Source organism: Herpailurus yagouaroundi, unplaced genomic scaffold (assembly GCF_014898765.1).
Source record: "Herpailurus yagouaroundi ecotype Mexico unplaced genomic scaffold, PumYag 165, whole genome shotgun sequence".
NCBI classification, from domain to species: Eukaryota; Metazoa; Chordata; class Mammalia; order Carnivora; family Felidae; genus Herpailurus; species Herpailurus yagouaroundi.
Window position 1 is genome coordinate 22,325,549 of NW_024412406.1, and position 6,522 is coordinate 22,332,070.

At 46.6% G+C, this 6,522-nt stretch overlaps 1 long non-coding RNA gene across 1 annotated transcript in view; it reads left to right on the forward strand.

Annotated features, from left to right (window-relative positions):
- The window catches only part of LOC121038218 (uncharacterized), a 10,018-nt gene extending 3,755 nt beyond the window's left edge, over positions 1–6,263 (forward strand). Inside the window, exon 2 of the long non-coding RNA XR_005794236.1 lies at positions 5,122–6,263. This is a non-coding gene — a long non-coding RNA (uncharacterized LOC121038218). The remainder of the gene's footprint in view (positions 1–5,121) is intronic.
- The last annotated feature ends 259 nt before the right edge of the window (positions 6,264–6,522 follow it).

The window sequence follows — 6,522 nt, forward strand, 5'->3', positions numbered from 1 at the left end:
CGTTGGAAAAAAAAATTAAAAAAAAAAAAAAAGAACTACTTGCAACTTCACGAAACCTCCGTTATTCTATACGGTCATGCCTTTGTATTTGCCTTGCCTTCTGCCTGGACGTCTATGCCCTACTGGCCCCTCGGCTGATTTATACTCATTCTTCAAGCCCCAACTCGGCCACTCGTGTCTTCTGAGACTTCCCTGGCCCTAGCTCCTGTGCCCTCCTGTACCTGCTGATGAGTCCTTCCTTTGTGCCCCCTCCATATCCTTTGGCATCTGTCTCACAATGGCCATGTACTTGACTCCGCTGAAATTATTTGCTTTCTTGTCTACCTTCCCTATGGGCTGAGAGCTCCCTGAGAGCAGTATCTCTCAGCGTCCCCGGAACCAAGCACAGCATCTGGGCCTTGGCTCATGCTCCAGACATTAATAAACACTCTAACCTCTGGGCGAGTGGAACTCACCCGCCGGGCAACAGAAGTACACGAGTTCTTGCTGGACTCCGACGTGGGCAGTTCTCCAATTCCTTAATGCTTCTCATTGAAAGACAGATGTCACTCGGGCCTTTGCAAGAAGGAAGGCCAGTCCTGCATGAGGCCCTCCCCACGAAAGCTTCATCTCAGGCCTGGCTAACAACAGCCGCAGGATGGTACATCACCCTGTTAGGTGAAACCAAATGGCCTGCGTCACCTCACGCTGATGGCACTGTGTGTGCGTTCTCAGCCACCCGCTCCCACATCATTTTACTTGTGGGAGTCAGGCATCATGTTCCAGTAGGGGACACCGCAGCCCTCTGTCACTCGGCAGCTAACCCAGCCACACAGTCTGTCCTCGGGGCATCCGAGGCTTCGGGCTGGCTGAGCAGCTTCTAGTCCCAGGACGGCCCCCAGTCAGGCGCGGAGGCCCCATTACTAAGTAAGCCCAGGGCATGAGTTGTTCCTCTGATAAAGAATGACAAATAGGCCTGAGCTTTGCAACACAGAAGGACAAGTGCTACAAGACGCTGATGTCTCTGATGGAAGGAAGGACATAGACAGGGGTTCTCATTTCCTTTGTGTGAAAACTGGGGCACCTGCTGCTTGGGGGCAGGTGTCTGCAAAAGCCAAAAACCCCGCCCACTGTGGCCGGCCTCGGCACCCCTCCTGGGCCCAAGTTGTTTCAGGACTGTGATTCTCCAACTTCTGGAGCTTTCCAGCACGCCTTTCCAGGCCTGGCCTGAGGAGAACAGTCCTGAGTCTCGGGCTGCAGGCTCCCCGTACTCCCACCTCCAGTGTCACTTTCCATCACCGCCAGCAACCCCTCCCAGAGAGGTCTCTTTCCAAAGGACCCCAGGCAAGAAGACAGAGGGAGGTTAGGGCCGTTTCCTCACACCTTGTTTTACTCCCCCCCCCCCCCAAAAAAAGAACAAAATAAATCTCTGTGTCACTGAAAGTCAGTGAATGACAACATCATAAAGATGAATGCACTTTGACAGCTCGAGCCTCCCTGTCACTCAGTGCAGGTGCTATTTTGCGGGCAGTACGATTCTTTTTTGCATGAGCGTCAAGATACAGCAGATCGTTCAGCGCTCGTGACCTCGGCCGGAGACGTGCCAGAGACACCCCCACCCAGTCACTGCCTCAATCAGATTACCCCTTCTCACGCTCAAATGCCCCCTGGAGTTTTAGGGGGAAGAGCCCCTTGTTAAGAGACAAGACCTTCAGGAAATTGCCTACCAATGACGTTTATGCAGGTTTCAAAACCACCAGGCCATCCATATTCACTCACATTTTTCCAGGCTGAGAATAAGTGTGGTCCACCAGCAGAAATCCGTTCCCAGAACCCGCGCTCTCTCCTTGTTCTCGTACCCATTCATTCCTTTGATGAGGATCTTTATTTAAAAAGGAAAAAAAAATGTGTGTGGATTCTAAAAGGTAAAACTCGCTTAAGTCTTGTTCTGCGAACAGTGATGGTTAAAAAACAATCTGTGCAGGCCCAGAGATAAGGAAGTTCTCTGCATCAAGTAAATGCCCTTTGCTAACCCAAATTTCCTCTTTCCCAGTAACAAAGGCTCGGTGCTCACACTCCCATAACCAAGCGCCCCTTTCCCTCAGCCCCTTATTCCCATCACCTCCCAGCCAAAGTTCCTTCCTTCCTATTCCTTGTGAAAGTCACACTGTGCTCTACCCTGTCAGCCAGGTTCAACCACAGTGTGTTCCCGGGCCAATACCGCCCCTCAACCCCAAGCAGCGGATGCATTTACCCCACACTTCTGCACACCTCTCTTGGTGTTCGCCAGTTTTCACCTGTGTAACCGCTGCCTTAATCCACGCCTGCGTCACCCACCTCCTGGACCGTCGCAGCCGCCTCATGGCTGCTGCTGCTGTCAGCCGTCTCCTCCCCATCCTGGATCACTCTCCCCGACTGCTACCAGAACGAACTTCCTAAAAGGCAAACACACTCGGGTCCCAGATCCCTGCTGTCGAATTGTACACACGCTGTTGTGATGGTGATAGCCAATCCCCTGTGACGGGAACAGCACACCCCACCGAAGCCAGAGGACAACGTGGGGCCATCAGAGGGGGCATAAGGTGCTAAGTAGCCACTGGGGGGGGGGGGGGGCTCTGGCCCAAGCTCTGGGCACACGAGCCTTATATAGACCTATCCCTGAGTGTGCAGGTGGGCGCATCCAGAGCTAATCTGGAAGTAGAAAAGGACCCGGGACAGTCAGGTCTAAAATGGGACTTTCTAACTGTATGAGGAGTGAAATTGTTATGATTTGATGTACCGTATCTGAAATTTTAGAAACATCGTAAGCTTCTTCCCTGGCACTGATTTTCCAGAGAAAGGAGAAGGACCTGCGTGAGCCTCTGAGGAGCCCCACAGAAACTACCTTCCAGTCTTTGGAGAGAATTCCAATGTTCCTTCCCTCAGCGGCTGAAGGGCACTGGGGACACTGTGGCCTCTACATTTTCAGGCTCTTGACCTGGAGCCTCCTAATACTGTTCAGAAAATGTTCTCTACCTCTGCCTTCTGTCACCCAATCAGGCAGTTATTTGAATATATGTGACTGCCTTTTAACGAAATCGTATGTACAAATAGAATGAAACAAAGCAAAACAAATGCTAAACTAATTATATTTTAGAAACATATTTCCTCACTCAAGATGCCAAGTTATAATTCATTCTGTTGGCTTCAAATCTATTTGGCTTAAGAGCTCTTTTGATTGATGACAGATATGTGAACTAATTCATTATATATTCATTCATTCATTCTGTTACTCTTTATTAACTGTCTGTAGAATGCTTGGCATGAATTGGGCCGATCTGATATGCACAAAGCCTCCATATTATTCACGCTATGTCACAGAATATACTGATCTACTGTGGAACTTTACAATATATATGTCCCTTTTAATTCTTTAAGCCAATGGCCCATCAGGACAATTTTTTAAAAGCATGCACTTAAAGTCAAATCCAAAGGATAGATTAACATTGTCTTGGAGAAGTGTGATACTTTAAAAATATGCCTGCAAGTTGTTTGACATTCCTATCATCGAGAGGCGTCAGTCTGTATCCACTCTCCTTGAACCTGGACCAGCCTTAGTGCCTGGCTGACCCACAGAGTTTGACAGAAATGGCTCTACAGGACTTCTAAGTCTGTGTCATGGGCGCCAAGAGGTTTTTACCTGGGTTCTCTGCAGTGTGCACACTGAAACCTAAAGTCTCTGTGTACCAAGTTCTACCACCTAGAGACCACTATTCTGTGAAGAAGGCCAAGCCAGCCTGGAGACCACAGCAGAGGCTCTGAGACCGGACGTAGGGAGATAGGGATATCAGTACAGGCCCCACTCTCCAACCTTCCACTGTCCCGGATCAGCTACGGTCTGATGACAACCATTTGGTAGGCCCAGAGGCAATCAGCCTAGCTGAGGCTTCCTGAACTCCCAACCTTTGGAACTAGTGATGGATTATAATGTGATTGTAGTTGTTAGACATCATCAAGTTTGGGAATGGTTTGTTACACAGCCATAGATAACTGATACAGGAGGAAAGGGAAGATTTTTGATATGAATCCCCACTGCTATCACCAGGAGTGATCCAAAAAGCTATTTTCTACTAGCTGGAACAAAAATAAACCCCATTCTCTTCTTATATTTGAACATCTATTTCTCTGAGTGTTAATGTTTCTTGTACCCTTAAGTAATATTGGACATCTTTATCCATGCTTTCTACCTAAGATCATTTACTGATAGAGACTCCAACTTGCTTACATGTTAAGAAGAGACAGAGTTAAAGGGGGAAGCAGTAACCACAGCTTTAACCAACTTGTAAATGTCAGGGTCCCTGCAAGGGAAGGACAAAGAACACCAAAAACATTTTTCCCTCCACTCAGTAACTGTAGAGCAGGAGACCATATCAACGTTCTGTAATTGTCACACAACTTAAATGGCCAAACTTCACTCATCCACAGGGAGAGTTTCGATTCTGCTTCCTATTTTCCAAGACAGATCACATGGTAAATCCCTGTTACACTGTGTAGGCTAAAGCAGCCAAGGGTTACGAGCTATACAGTGCCATATAGCTACGAACTCCTCCGTCTCTCTGTGGCTTGCCTTGCAACAAATGCATCAGCTGAAGGATGGCATTCTAACAGAAACTTGATGCGCCGGAGAAATGGGATCTTCTTGATAAAGAAGTAGGGCTTGCTGAACATCATCCTGGAAAAGGCTGGGCAGTATCTAATGAAATAAAAAGGAAACTACTTGGGGCATCTGGGGGGCTCAGTTGGTTGGGTGTCCGACTTCGGCTGGGGTCATGAGCTCACGGCTCGTGAGTTCAAGCCCCGCGTCGGGCTCTGTGCTGACAGCTCAGAGCCTGGAGCCTGCTTCGGATTCTGTGTCTCCCTTTCTCTCTACCCCTCCCCCACTCATGCTCTGTCCCTCAAAAATAAATAAACATTAAAAAAAAAAAGGAAGTTACTCACTCAAGCATCGAGAAATCAAGAGTCAGACTCTCAACCGACTGAGCCGCCCAGGTGCCCCTGAAACAGTATTTTTTTTTTTAAAAATGGAGAGAGGTGACTGGTTGCTGAAGTTTTATTTGCCCAGGGCATTTAGCAACTTTCCTCTTTTTGTTTGTCTCTTTTCAGAAGCTCCTTCCCCCATTCCTGCACTTCTGTACAGTGGTGAGGATGCCATGCTCATTTTAAGCCCACCCACAGCCCCACTGGCAGCATACAGGAGGGAAAGAGATCCCAGGCCAGCCACCAAACCAAACCCAGGGACCCAGTGATTGGTTCAGGATACACAGATGACCCCAGTGGGTCCCGTCAGAGTTCTCATGCTACTAGTTGGACTCAGAAGGAAAGAGAGCCTTTCTCCTCTTTGGATTATGAATGGTGGGAATGTCAACCCAAGACTTTTCAGCAATTTCAAGAAAGGCTGTACGAAGCAGGAGGAAGAGAATAAATCCAGTATGCAAAGAAAAGACACAGAAACAAGGCTGAGGTGAAAAATGAGAGGAAAAGAGAAAAGATGACAATATTGTTTGATCCCTGGATTTGGCCATGCAAATAAGTAAGCCTTTCCCTAGACTTCAAATTAAATGAGTGGGAGTTTCTGGTTCTTGCAATACAAAGAACCCTGATTAATACAACTTATTGGATTATTTAAATATTTCTTTTTTTTTTTTTTTAAAGTAGGTTCCACACCCAACATGGGGCTTGAACTCACAACCCTGAGATCAAGAGTGGCATACTCTACCGACTGAGCCAGCCAGGTGCCCCAGATGATTTTAACATTTCTTTAATACCATCAGTTCCACCGCATACAAAACTGAGGCATTTTACGACTCCGCCTTTGTGAAACAATAATGTAAGTAATAATTCAAGTTGCAAAAATAGCAAAGACATTGACCACCTATTACGTCCAAGGTAATGCACGTGTGCACAAAACGACAGAAAAAGGCAAACGCGCCATAGGGCCAGCAAGCCCGGCAGGACAGACCTCCACAAAGTTCACAGCGGGCCCCTGAGGATAGCTTCTAGAGCTTCCATATCAAGGTGATTTCCATTTCTTTGTATGCTTATCTTTCACCTCCAAATCTTCCACAGTAAACTATATTACATCTGGAATCAGAAAAAAAAAAAAAAAATGTCCTTGAAAAAGACTACTCCATTTATCAAACCAATGGGGCTATTTCTCATTAATTGTTGTTTTAATATTAATTAAGAGCATTTATATAATGTTGTTGAAAATCAAACTAAAATATATTATCTGTCATAGTATTTCATTTTGTGGGTCTTCTAGCTGTGTCTTCCTATTAATCTCCCCAGCATATTTGCATATCTGTTTCTTAAATTCCCCTCACAGAAAACCTCCCTGTGTGCTCAGTAGGAAATTATTCTGACCCTGAAATAAAACAATGGGAGTTCTTTAGATTAGAAAATCCCTTTGGACTGAATTTAAACAAAAGCTGAAAGTTTGTCGCCTGTTGATTTCAACTCTCCCAAGAATAAGAGTCATCTGCCTCTATCATGTGACACACGGTT